Source organism: Bufo bufo, chromosome 3 (assembly GCF_905171765.1).
Source record: "Bufo bufo chromosome 3, aBufBuf1.1, whole genome shotgun sequence".
Lineage (NCBI taxonomy): Eukaryota > Metazoa > Chordata > Amphibia > Anura > Bufonidae > Bufo > Bufo bufo.
The window spans coordinates 532,853,209-532,867,723 of record NC_053391.1 but is presented as its reverse complement, the minus strand read 5'-3'; positions in this window follow the sequence as shown (position 1 = coordinate 532,867,723).

Sequence of the window (14,515 nt, the reverse complement as noted above, 5' to 3'; positions counted from 1 at the left end):
CTTTCATTTTCTAATAAATAAATTCTAGAGAAGCTCCACCAGCAAACTACTGGAGCCCAGAGTATCAGTTACCAGCTGATCAAAAGGGAATAGATCAATAATAAATCAGGCTGGCTCACAGTATTTTTGCATACACAAAATGTATTATCCCAATAAAAGTATCATAAAAATGTTAAAATATAAAACATGACCATATTTCATATCAGCATATCAGCATAAATACATATAGATACATATAATGCGGAGCTCACGCATACATCTATATAACTGGAGTACTCCAAATAAATGTGACCTCTTTGCTTTCAGTGTTATTGCCTATCTGCAAAAATTCAACTACTAGATAATCATGCAATTTTACCAGTAGAAAAATATGACTACTAAATAATCGTGTAAATTTGTGCGATTTTACCAGTAGTTGGAACCTAGATGGTTCGAAGGAATGTCCTCGTTGCGATTTTAAATTTACACCAAATATTAATTTACAAACAGTGGAGTTTTTAGATTTACGAATAGAAAAGAGACTAGAAACCTTTGTATGCAATACATACCAAAAGGATGTAGCCAAAAACAGCTTAATCCTTAACACTAGTTGTCACCTTCCGAGGTGGCTCCTAAATGTTCCCTTTAGCCAGTTTTGGCATCTAAAAAGAAATTGCACCGAACAAGAGCAATTTGAAGTAGAGGTATAATATATGAAAGCACAATTTCTGACAAAACATTATTCAAATGAGCTACTTGAAGATTCCATACAAAAGGTGAGACAATTGGACAGAGCGGCCTTTTTTAAACCTAAGGAAGTGACTGATACTACCCAAAAGGAAGATATGACGGCCAAAATAATCTTACCGTTCAATAAAGACTATAGGTTGGTAAATAATATTATTTATAAACATTGGCATTTAATAAAAGAAGATAAGCTTTTGGGCCCTATACTTCCAGCCCATCCTCCAAATGTCTACACCCGAGCTTCAAATTTGGGACTTCAGGTGGCTCCGACAATAAGGAAGAATACAATAAAATCAATGATAACTCCATTGTCCAACCTGAAAGGCTTCTTCAGATGTGGCTGCTGCCACAATTGTAGACAGACACATTTTGATAGGAACACGAAAGAGGTAGCATCAACCACCAACAATTTCAAATGGGAAATTAAAGAAATTCTGTCATGTAACAGCAAAGCAGTGATCTATATAATTCAATGCCCATGTCCAAAACAGTATGTAGGGCGCATAAAAAGAATGTTTAGGACCAGAATCGCGGAGCATATCAATAATATTAGGAAACAGTCAGAAACACATCCACTATCTAAGCACTTCAACTTATACCATGCAGGTGACCCCAGTAAGATGAAATATATGGCTATTCAATCGGTCAAGCAAGACTGGAGAGGGGGTGATTTTGTGGCCAAAATGTCCAGACAAGAATCTAAGAACATTTTTGAGTTTGGGTCTTTGATGCCTCTAGGATTAAACTCGGAGATGGAGATCTTCGGTTTCCTATAGGGGAAGGTGGGATGGATTGCACAGGGAGTTGATGCCAGGCTGTGTATCAGCGCATTGACTCCCTCTGCATCTTTCCCCCTTCCCCCCCAGACTTCTGGAGTTTCTGAGTCTGCGATTTAATTTGAATATTTGTATTTTTGTATTGTTGAGTCTTTAAATGTCTGCGTTTTATGATTTCTAATAAGTATTTTTTTTTAAATGGTTATTATTTAGTTTTTTTTATATACCTGAAGTAGTGATTGTGGGCGTGCAGTTTGCAATCAGCTTGCTACTGCACGATCCGGAATCCAGTTCATATATTGTAGTATGCCCAAATAGGGTATTTAAAGGCATGACCAGCAGGTTTTCATTTAGCACTTTATATTCTACTACTGAGGAAGGAACTTGTGTTCCAAAACGCGTCTAGTGTGAATTTGACCCAGCTTTCTGTGCGTTTTCTCTAACACTGCAAAAAGGACTTTGCGATTATTCCATCGAATTTATTCTTTCGAAGGTGGTGAGTTCAATACCGGCACCAAGGGACATCAGTTCAAAATATCATCACAGTCGATCCGCCTATGCCGGCATGCCCTACATATTGTATTAATTTTGTTGCATGGAACTGAACTCTATACAAATCGAACTCTGCTTCATCGGTTTCCGTTATATCAATTAACCCAATCGGATTCTACTATCGACCAGCGAATCCTTTCCCTGGCTAATCCTGCGGGACGCCACGTAGATCAACACGAGGGATCACTGCGAATGAGGCGGCAGTGAATAAGTACGGGCCGAAGGCGAGATATCCACCATCTGGAAGCGCTGTTTGAGTGCGAACTTTCATAATTAAAAATCGCAACGAGGACATTCCTTCGAACCATCTAGGTTCCAACTACTGGTAAAATCGCACAAAGTTACATGATTATTTAGTAGTCAAATTTTTCTACTGGTAAAATCGCATGATTATCTAGTAGTTGAATTTTTGCAGATAGGCGATAACACTGAAAGCAAAGAGGTCACATTTATTTGGAGTACTCCAGTTATATAGATGTATGCGTGAGCTCCGCATTATATGTATCTATATGTATTTATGCTGATATGCTGATATGAAATATGGTTATGTTTAATATTTTAACATTTTTATGATACTTTTATTGGGATAATAAATTTTGTGTATGCAAAAATACTGTGAGCCAGCCTGATTTATTATAGCTTTCATATTCTGTTACCAAAAGAAAAACACTTTTTTGGCAATATACAACATCTGGATTAGTCAATGTGCAATTTAAGCTAGAAATACAGCCATCATGTTCTGGGGTTTTAAAAACACACTTTTTTTTTTACCAAAAAACACTATTTTCCTCATCTGCAAGTGTTAAATTCAAGTTTAATATATACAACTTTCATATTCTGTTACCAAAAAAAAAACACTTTTTTGGCAATATACAACATCTGGATTAGTCAGTGTGCAATTTAAGCTAGAAGTACAACCATCATATTCTGGGGTTTTAAAAACACACTTTTTAGCCAAAAAACACTATTTTCCTGATCTGCAAGTGTTAAATTCAAGTTTAATATATACAGCTTTCATATTGTGTTACCAAAAAAACACTTTTTTGGCAATATACAACATCTGGATTAGTCAGTGTGCAATTTAAGCTAAAAATACAACCATCATGTTCTGGGGTTTTAAAAACACATTTTTTGCCAAAAAACACTATCTTCCTGATCTGCAAGTGTTAAATTCAAGTTTAATATATACAGCTTTCATATTCTGTTTAAAAAGTTAACAACACTTTTTTGGCAATATACAACATCTGGATTAGTCAGTGTGCAATTTAAGCTAGAAATACAGCCATCATTTTCTGGGGTTTTATAAACACACTTTTTTGCCAAAAAACTGTATTTCCCTGATCTGCAAGTGTTAAATTCAAGTTTAATATATACAGCTTTCATATTCTGTTACCAAAAAAACACATTTTTGGCAATCTACAACATCTGGATTAGCCAGTGTGCAGTTTAAGCTAGAAATACAGCCATCATTTTCTGGGGTTTTAAAAACACACTTTTTTGCCAAAAAAATGTATTTTCCTGATCTGCAAGTGTTAAATTCAAGTTTATTATATACAGCTTTCATATTCTGTTACCAAAAAAACACTTTTTTGGCAATCTACAACATCTGGATTAGTCAGTGTGCAATTTAAAGAGGACCTTTCACCCATTATGACAATGTGAACTAAGTATACAGACATGGAGAGCGGCGCCCGGGGATCTCACTGCACTTACTATTATCCCCGGGCGCCGCTCCGTTCTCCCGCTATGCCCTCCGGTATCTTCGTTCACAAAGTTATGGTAGGCGGAGTCTGCCCTTGTTCTGCTGTAGCGCTGGCCAATCGCATTGCAGAGCTCACAGCCTGGGAGAAAAGAACCTCCCAGGCTGTGATCTCTGCGCTGCGATTGGCCAGCGCTACAGCAGAACAAGGGCTGACTCCGCCTACCATAACTTAGTGACTGAAATCTCCGCCTACCATAACTTAGTGAGCGAAGATACCGGAGGGCATATCGGAAGAACGGAGCGGCGCACGGGAATAATAGTAAGTGCAGTGAGATCCCTGGGCGCCGCTCTCCATGGATGTATACTTAGTTCACATTGTCATAATGGGTGAAAGGTCCTCTTTAAGCTAGAAGTACAGCCATCATTTTCTGGGGTTTTAAAAACACACTTTTTAGCCAAAAATCTCAATTTTCCTGATCTGCAAGTGTTAAATTAAAGTTTAATATATACAGCTTTCATATTCTATTACAAAGAAAAAAACACTTTTTTAGCAATATACAACATCTGGATTAGTCAGTGTGCAATCTAAGCTAGAAATACAACCATCATTTTCTGTGGTTTTAAAAACGCACTTTTTTGCCAAAAACCCCTATTTTCAGGCCTTGCAGCATCAGCACGTGTGAAATTACAGGCTTATATACTGCTGTCAAATTCAGTTGTTAAACAAACACTCGTTTGGGCAAAAAAAAAATAGTTGGCAGCCTTTTAAGCAGATGTCATTGTGAGATACACCCTTAATACATTTGGGTTAGATTTAAAGATTTTAAATACCGCCATTTGGTGCACCAATATTTAATTCAGGCCTACTGTGGGTCAGGCCGTGTGAGATACACCCTGTATATACAGGGCTTATAGTCTTTCATTAATAAAACACCCTTTTTGGGTCAAAATTCACAATATTTCAGGCCTTGCAGCAAAAGCACGTTTGAATTTCCTGGGTTATATACTGCTGCCATATTGAGTTATTAAACAAACACCTGTTTGGGCGAAAAAAGTTTATTTGGCAGCCTTTGCTGCATATGTCATTGTGAGATACACCCTTAATACATTTTAGTTAGATTCAGAGATTTGAAAAACCGCCATTTGGTGCACCAATTTTTAATTGAGGCCTACTGTGGATCAGGCCGTGTGAGATACACCCTGTATATACAGGGCTTATATTATTTCATTAATAAAACACCCTTTTTGGGGCAAAATACACAAAATTTCAGGCCTTGCAGCATAAGCACGTTTGAAATTCCTGGGTTATATACTGCTGCCATATTGAGTTATTAAACAAACACCCGTTTGGGGAAAAAAATGTTTATTTGGCAGCTTTTGCTGCATATGTCATTGTGAGATACACCCTTAATACAATTGAGTTAGATTCAGAGATTTGAAATACTGCCATTTGGTGCACCAATATTTAATTCAGGCCTACAGTGGTTCAGGCCGTGTGACATACACCCTCTACATACAGGGGTTTGATTCAGTCATTTGAAATACAGCCATTTAGGGCAAATAAATCTTTAATTCAGGCCTACAGTGGTTCAGGCCATGTGAGATACACCTTTTACATACAGGGGTTTGATTCAGGCATTTTAAATATAGCCATTTTGGGCAAAGAAATCTTTAATTCAGGCCTACAGTGGGTCAGGCCGTGTGAGATACACCCTTTACATACAGGGGTTTGATTTAGGCATTTAAAATACAGCCATTTTGGGCAAAGAAATCTTTAATTCAGGCCTACAGTGGTTCAGGCCGTGTGAGATACACCCTTTACATACAGGGGTTTGATTCAGGCATTTGAAATACAGCCATTTTGGGCAAATAAATCTTTAATTCAGGCCTACAGTGGTTTAGGCCATGTGAGATACACCTTTTACATACAGGGGTTTGATTCAGGCATTTGAAATACAGCCATTTTGGGCAAAGAAATCTATAATTCAGGCCTACAGTGGTTCAGGCCGTGTGAGATACACGCTTTACATACAGGGGTTTGATTTAGGCATTTGAAATACAGCCATTTTGGGCAAAGAAATCTTTAATTCAGGCCTACAGTGGTTCAGGCCGTGTGAGATACACCCTTTACATACAGGGGTTTGATTCAGGCATTTGAAATACAGCCATTTTGGGCAAATAAATCTTTAATTCAGGCCTACAGTGGTTCAGGCCGTGTGAGATACACCCTTTACATACAGGAGTTTGATTCAGGCATTTGAAATATAGCCATTTTGGGCAAAAAAATCATTATTTCATGTCTACAGTGGGTCAGGCCGTGTGAGATACACCCTTTACATACAGGAATTTGATTCAGGCATTTGAAATACAGCCATTTTGGGGAAAGAAATCATTAATTCAGGCCTACAATGGTTCAGGCTGTGTGAGATACACCCTTTACATACAGGGGTTTGATTCAGGCATTTGAAATACAACCATTTTGAACAATGAAATCTTTAATTGAGGCCTACAGTGGTTCAGGCCGTGTGAGATACACCCATTACATACAGGGTTTTTATTCAGGCATTTGAAATACAGCCATTATGGGCAAAGAAATATTTAATTGAGGCCTAGTCTTGTTCAGGCCGTGTGAGATACACCCTTTACATACTATCATTCTATTCTACTATTAATTAAACACCCATTTAGGGCAAGATCCTAAATTCGAGAAATATGAGGAGAGTGTCAAATAAGGGACGTGGCCCAGGTCGTGGTGCTGCTGGTGGAGCTCCTGTTGCAGGGAGAGGACGTGGTCGATCTGTGCCAGCTACACGCACAAGTGAAACCCCTTCCTCAGGTGCGAGTAGGCGACAGAACCTGCAGCGGTATTTGGTCGGACCTAATGCGGCTCTTCGAATGGTGAGGCCTGAACAAGTACAGGCGATAGTAGATTGGGTTGCTGACACTGGATCCAGTTCCTTTACATTGTCTCCCACCCAATCTCCTGCTAAAAGACCACAGTTGGCACCTGCAGCCGATGTCCATCAGTCTTTCACCTCACCCCCTTGCAAATCAGCCAAGCAGTCTGAGCCCCAAGTCATGCAGCAGTCTCTTCTGCTTTTTGATGACTCTGTTAGCAGGGTTTCCCAGGGCCATCCACCTAGCCCTGCCCCAGAAGTGGAAGAGATTGAGTGCACCGATGCCAAACACTTATTTTTCAAGATGAGTACATGGGAGGACCATCGCAGCACGTCTCGGATGATGACGAAACACAGGTGCCAACTGCTGGGGCTTTCGAAAGTGTGCAGACCGAAAAGGAAGTCAGGGGTGAAGACTGGGTGGAATATGATGTGGAGGACGATGAGGTGGAATCAAGGTCATGTGAGGACGATGGAATCAAGGTCATGTGAGGAAGATGGAATCAAGGTCATGCGAGTGACCGATGTAGTTCGGAGGAAGAGGCGGTGGTCGCACAGAGCCACCAGCACAGCAGAAGAGGGAGCAGGGTGCAAAAACGGAGCGGCCGTTCTCTAGACAGTATGCCTGCTACTGCCCACCGCAGCAAGGGACCGAGCACACCAAAGCCAGCTCCAAGGAGTTCCCTGGCGTGGCAGTTCTTCAGAAATTGTGCTGACGACAATACACGAGTGGTTTGCACGCTGTGCAATCAGAGCCTTAAGCGAGTCATAAACATTCTAAACCTGAGCACAACCTGCATGACCAGGCATTTAAGTGCAAAGCACGAGCTGCAGTGGAGTAGACACCTCAAAAAACAAAAAAAGGTCTCTGGCTCCTTCTGCTTCCTCTTCTTCTGCAGTCTCGGCCTTTTCATCCACCTCTGAAGTGACAGTACCACCTGCCACACCGCAAACAGAGGATCTGCCAGCAACACCAACACCTGGGTCACCAAGCATCTCCACAATGTCCCACGGAAGCGTTCAGCTCTCCATCTCCCAAACGCTGGAGAGGAAGAGGAAGTACCCCCCTACCCACCCACGATCCCTAGCCATGAATGCCAGCATTTCTAAATTACTGGCCTTTGAAATGCTGTCATTCCGTCTGGTGGAGACGGATAGTTTTAAAGGCCTTATGGCAGTGGCTGTCCCACAGTACGTCGTGCCCAGCCGCCACTACTTTTCAAGGCGAGCCATCCCTTCCCTGCACAACCAAGTAGGGGACAAAATCAGGTGTACACTGTGCAACTCCATCTGTGGCAAGGTGCACCTGACTACGGATACATGGACCAGTAAGCACGGTCAGGGCCGTTATATCTCCATAACAGCACACTGGGTAAATGCAGTGGCAGCTGGGCCTGAGGTGGATAGCAGTTTGGCGCATGTCCTTCCACCACCGAGGATTGCAGGGTGCTTCAGTTTGCCTCCTGTTGCTTCCTCCTCCTACTCTGCTTCCTCATCCTCTACCAGCTCCTTATCCGGTCACCTTCACCACCAACTTCAGCACAGCCAGGGGTAAACGACAGCAGGCAGTTTTAAAACTTATTTGTTTGGGGGACAAACCCCACACCGCGCAGAAGCTATGAACGGGCCTTGAACAACAGACCGATGAGTGGTTTGTGCCAGTCAGCCTCAAGCCCGGGCAGGTGGTGTGCGATAATGGGCGAAATCTTGTAGCAGCTCAGGGACTAGCCGGTTTGACGCACATCCCTTGCCGGGCGCATGTGCTGAATTTGGTGGTGCAGGGATTCCTTTAAAAATTTCCCCGATATGTCAGAGCTGCTGCATAAAGTGCGGGCCATCTGTGCGCGCTTTCGGCGTTCTCACCCTGCTGCTGCTCGCCTGTCAGCGCTGCAGCATAACTTCAGCCTTCCCGCTCACCGCCTCATATGTGACGTGCCCACAAGGTGGAACTCCACCTTGCACATGCTGGCCAGACTGTGCGAGCAGCAGCAGGCAATAGTGGAGTTTCAGCTGCAGCACGCACGGGTGAGTCGCTTGGTGGAACAGCACCACTTCACCACCAATGACTGGGCATCCAAGTGAGACCAGTGTGCCTTTTTGCGCTGAATTCGAGTACTCCACCAACATTGGCAGTGCCGATAACGCCATTCTCAGCGTTACTATCCCACTTCTATGCCTCCTTGAAAAAATGCTCCTGGCGATGATGGAAGAGGATGTGGCACAGGAGGAGGAGGAAGAGGGATCATTTAGTAGGGTTTCCGGCTAGTCATTCCCAAGTGGCTCCAAGGGTGGGTTCCTGCACCCACAAACCCAAGGTACACAATTGTCCAGCCAGGGCACAGTACTGGAGGATGACGAGATGGAGGAGAAGGAACCATGTTCATAGCAGGGTGGCACCCAGACCAGCTCATGGCCATCACTGGTGCGTGGCTGGTTGATTGAGGCCCCTTGATCGCCCCTGTCAATCACCTAGTTAAAGACAAAAAGTGATCAGTGTAAACTGTCACTTTTTTTTCCCACTGGTATTGACTGATAGGTTTTAGGATAGTTTAGGCCCCTTGGTTAGGTAGTTTAGCGTCAGTTAGTGCCCAGCCCACCGCACCGCAGTCACTGATTCGCTGATTAGCGTATCGCTAATCAGCATTTGTACTTTTATAGTATCTGTATGTGATCAAAACTGTATTAGTGTCACCTTAGCTCGCCCTCCACCCAAAACGCAGTGTTTGCCCGATCAGGCCTGATCGATCGCCCACACGTGCGTTCACCCACACGCGCCCCGCCGCAGTGACAAAAAATATATATTTTTTTTATCACTGCACAATCACTTTCCAAGCGCTGCGGCGATAAAAAAAATCAGTTTTGATATTTTTTATCAATCGCAGCGGCCTCCGGTGCTTCGCTAGCCTCCCCTTTGTAAGACAGGCTTGCTTTTTTTCTTGGGTAGTCTCAGGGAATACCCCTAAATTTAGTAGTCCAAATGTCAAACAGGGGGTATTCTTCTGAAGAGGCCTACAGGATTCTGACCCAGTCGGATGAGGAATGGGAACCCTCATCTGACGAATCTAGCGGGTCAGAATATGAACCTGTAGAAAGCAGTGGCAGTCTGACCCAAAGTTCGGACGAGGAGGTTGAGGTCCCTGATAGAACCAGGCGTACCCGGCCCCGTGTCGCTAGACCACAGGTTGCGCAGGATCCGCTTCAAGAGCAGCAGAGTGGGGCTGGCGCTGTCGGATCACGTGGTGAGGCATACACCAGCAGCGCAGCCCTCCCTGGACCTAGTACCAGCACTGCCGTACAACATGGTGAAGTGGCGAGCACCAGAAGGGCAGTTGAAGCTGGTACGGTGGCACGTGCAGTAGTTACCCCGTCGCAGCCACCGCACAGACAGGCCGGTAGACCCCCTAGAGTCCCTGAGGTGCTGGCAAATCCTGATTGGCAGTCACCAACTTCAGCCGCACAATTAGTTCCCCCTTTCACCGGCCAGTCTGGAGTTCGGGTTGAGACAGCTCAGATCGGTTCGGCCCTGGGATTTTTTGAGCTGTTCTTGACTGCGGAGCTCTTGGACTTAGTCGTGGCAGAAACAAATCGGTATGCCACTCAATTTATATCCGCCAACCCGGGAAGCTTTTATGCCCAGCCTTTCCGGTGGAAACCAGTCCAAGTTTCCGAAATTAAAATTTTTCTGGGCCTACTCCTCAACATGGGTCTAACCGAAAAGCATGAATTGCGGTCATATTGGTCCACGAACCCGATTCATCACATGCCCATGTTCTCTGCTGCTATGTCCAGGGCACGATTTGAGGTCATCCTGCGTTTCCTGCACTTTAGCGACAACACCACTTCCCGTCCCAGAGGCCACCCAGCTTTTGACTGGCTCCACAAAATTTGGCCCCTCATAGACCACTTCAACCAGAAATTTGCAGATTTGTATACCCCAAAGCAAAACATCTGCGTAGACGAGTCCCTAATACATTTTACCGGGCGCCTTGGCTTCAAACAATACATCCCAAGCAAGCACGCCCGGTATGGGGTCAAATTGTATAAGCTCTGTGAAAGGGCCACAGGCTATACCCACAAATTTCGGATCTATGAGGGAAAAGATCAGACCCTGGAGCCGGTCGGTTGCCCTGACCACCTGGGGAGCAGTGGGAAGACAGTCTGGGACTTAGTGTCACCCTTATTTGGCAAGGGGTACCATCTTTATGTGGACAATTTCTACACAAGTGTGCCCCTCTTCAGGCATTTGTTCCTAGAACAGATTGGCTGCTGTGGCACCGCGCGAACTAGTTGTGTGGGCTTCCCCCAACGGCTCGTTACCACCCATCTTGCAAGGGGGGAGAGGGCTGCCTTGTGTAACGAAGAACTGCTCGCGGTGAAATGGAGAGACAAGCATGACGTTTACATGCTCTCCTCCATTCACACAGACACGACAATACAAATTGAGCGAGCAACCCGTGTAATTGAAAAGCCCCTCTGTGTCCACGACTATAATTTGCTCATGGGAGGTGTGGACTTCAATGACCAGATGTTGTCTCAGTATTTAGTTTCCCGACGCACCAGACGCTGGTATAAGAAGGTGTCTGTATATTTAATTCAATTGGCTGCATATAATAGTTTTGTTCTCTACAGTAAGGCTGGGAGAACACGATCCTTCCTCAAATTTCAGGAAGAGATCATCAAGAACCTCCTGTATCCAGAAGGTTCCGTGGCCCCATCCACCAGTGTAGTTAGCTGTCTACACGAGCGACATTTCCCCAGTGTCGTTCCTGGTACCTCAACCCAACCGTCACCCCGAAAAAGATGTCATGTCTGTAGCAGGAGTGGAATAAGGCGTGACACCCGCTATTTCTGTCCTGACTGTCCTGACCACCCTGCCCTATGCTTTGGAGAGTGTTTCAGGATGTACCACACACAGGTACACTTAGCATAGGGATTGCATCTCACAGGACAGGCACACAGGGCTATTAGGGCCCTTTCTTTCACAGCTGCTGCAAACCTCTCCTTTCACCTGGGATAAAGTGCATAATGTACTTCGCCACATCTTTGGGCGATTTGCGCTTTGCACATTGTCCCATGGGGAAGGAGAGGTTTGTCCTATAAAAGGTAAAAAAAAAAAAAACAGTAAGCAAAAAAGTTAACTTTCAGTTCAAAAAGTTAAAAAAAGTTTATATGTTCTGTTCAAAAGTTATTATAAAGTTAATAAAATTTATTGCGTTGCGGCCTGGTTTTTTCTTTTTTGTTTAGTTTTTTTTACCTTCCAGGTGGACCACCCGATCGACTAGCTGCAGCACTGATGTGCATTCTGACAGAAGCATTGCACTGCTGTCAGATTACACACAAGTCGGTGTATGCGGCGCTGCAAGACGAGATTTCTCCTCTGCAGTAAAAGATACATTTGCCGAGGCATATGAGCTGAGGAGGCGGCGGTGTTCATATGCTTTGGCAAATACTTTGTATATATAAAAAAAAAAAAAAATCCCGGCAATGATTTATTCATCCACATCGATTGATGTGAATGGAGAAATCGTTTGCCAGGGCATACGGTCTAAGTGGGTATGGATGTTGGGCGGAGCTCCTATGTCCTAGCAGACGCCTTTCCCCTCCTTTTTTTTTTTTTGGCAGAGATTTTTTCATCCACATTGATCGATGCGAATGAAGAAATCTGTCCCGTATGCTCAATATAAGGAGATAAGCAGAAACTCCTAATGCTGGCCATACATGTAATGATTGCGGAGACTCTCAAATGCCAGGGCAGTACAAACACCCCACAAATAACACCATTTTGGAAAGAAGACACCCCAAGGTATTCGCTGAGGGGCATATTGAGTCCATGAAAGATTGAAATTTTTGTCTCAAGTTAGCGGAAAGGGAGACTTTGTGAGAAAAAAACAAAAAAAATCAATTTCCGCTAACTTGTGCCAAAAAATTTTCTATGAACTCGCCATGCCCCTCATTGAATACCTTGGGGTGTCTTCTTTCCAAAATGGGGTCACATGTGGGGTATTTATACTGCCCTGGATTTTTAGGGGCCCTAAAGCGTGACCAAATGTCTAAAAATGCCCTCCTAAAACGAATTTGGGCACCTTTGCTCATCTAGGCTGCAAAAAAGTGTCACACATGTGGTATCGCCGTACTCAGGAGAAGTTGGGGAATGTGTTTTGGGGTGTCATTTTACATATACCCATGCTGGGTGAGAGAAATATATTGGTCAAATGCCAACTTTGTATAAAAAAATTGGAAAAGTTGTCTTTTGCCGAGATATTTCTCTCACCCAGCATGGGTATATGTAAAATGACACCCCAAAACACATTGCCCAGGGGGCGGAGCCAGCGCTTGAGCCGGATGGACGTGTGAGGCACTGCTCCTGCCTGCATATCCCTCATAGCACCTTACCATAAGCCTACCAAAGCCAGAAAATGGTTAAAATCGGGGGCCAGAAGCCCACTGACCAGCCAGGAGGCAACCGCTCCCAAAGCCAATCGGGAGAAATTGAGAAATTTATGAAGAAAGCTGCCGCTGCTACTGGGAGCCGAGAATCCAAGATGGCGCCCGGCACCCCACGCTCCGGTCATAAACAACTAGCCGCCGGTGGTAGTGACCAGGTAGGAAACGTCCCCTGTGAAGCGGAATGCCTTCCTATTTCCAGAGCCTTCCTAAAAGAAGCGCTAGCAGAAGCTCTGGGCCCCATAAGTGTGGACATTACCTCGATAAAAGAGGACATCAGACATATAGGTAGGAGAGTGGAGGCCTTAGAAGAAACACAGGCCACAATCCTCCAGCACCGTGAAGAAGTTTCATCTAGCATGTCGCTAGCACAGTGCCACCTAAATGCCCTATACACAGCCATGGAGGATCAGGAGAATAGGAGCAGGCGTAACAACCTGCGTTTTCAGGGGGATACCTGAGACTGTCATGGCAATTGATATTCCAGAAACGGTAATCCACATCTGCTTCAAAATCCTAGGCCCAGACTCGGCACATGAAGTTTTACTTGAACGGGCACACAGAGCCCTTAGACCTAAACCAAGTGACAACGAGCCGCCCAGAGATATAATATGTAAATTTTTACATTTTCCTGTGAAAGAAGCCATACTAGCCGGCGCAAGGTCTTCTAATACAATAGAATGGGAAAACAATAACATCTCTATCTACCAAGACCTGTCACAATCAACCCTTAGAAAGCGCAAAGCTTTAAAACCCCTCACGGATTGGCTCAGACAGAAAAGAATCATCTACAGATGGACATTTCCCTTTGGCATATCTTTCCTCCACGAGGGGCGACGTATCCATGTCTCATCATTTGCTGACCTGGACAAGACCTATGATCTCCTCCAGCTGCCTCCATTGCCTATTGCTAATTGGGACATGGTCCAAAATCTGAATTCTCTACCAGAACTACCCAAGACCATCCCCTGGGAGCCCCAACGCACCCCAAGACCGCAAAGAAACAGTAAAAGAAGAGATTCCTTTTCCACACCAAAGCATCTCTCCATGGCGGACAGCTAATTACCCCCTCTTTTCCCTCTCCCTCTTTCTTCCTTTTATGTTTTAGGCGAACAAGAAAACCGTCAGATGGGACTTGATGCAGCTGAGCTTCTATTCTATGTTTAAAACAGTGACTGCATGCTATGTGCTTGGTGTGGAGCTGGGTCCGCATTATCCTCGGGCCCCGCTCCTCACTGAGTAATAGATGTAGAGACAGTAGGGATCTCTCCTTTGAGTTTTCCCATCTGTTTAAATGTCGGGCTAGTCACGCTATAACCAGCCTACTTTGCTCTTGCTTTAATGTTCTTCATATTTATATGTATTTATATACACTGTAGTATGAAAGTCAAATGTGCCACTTTACCTACATATTTTAT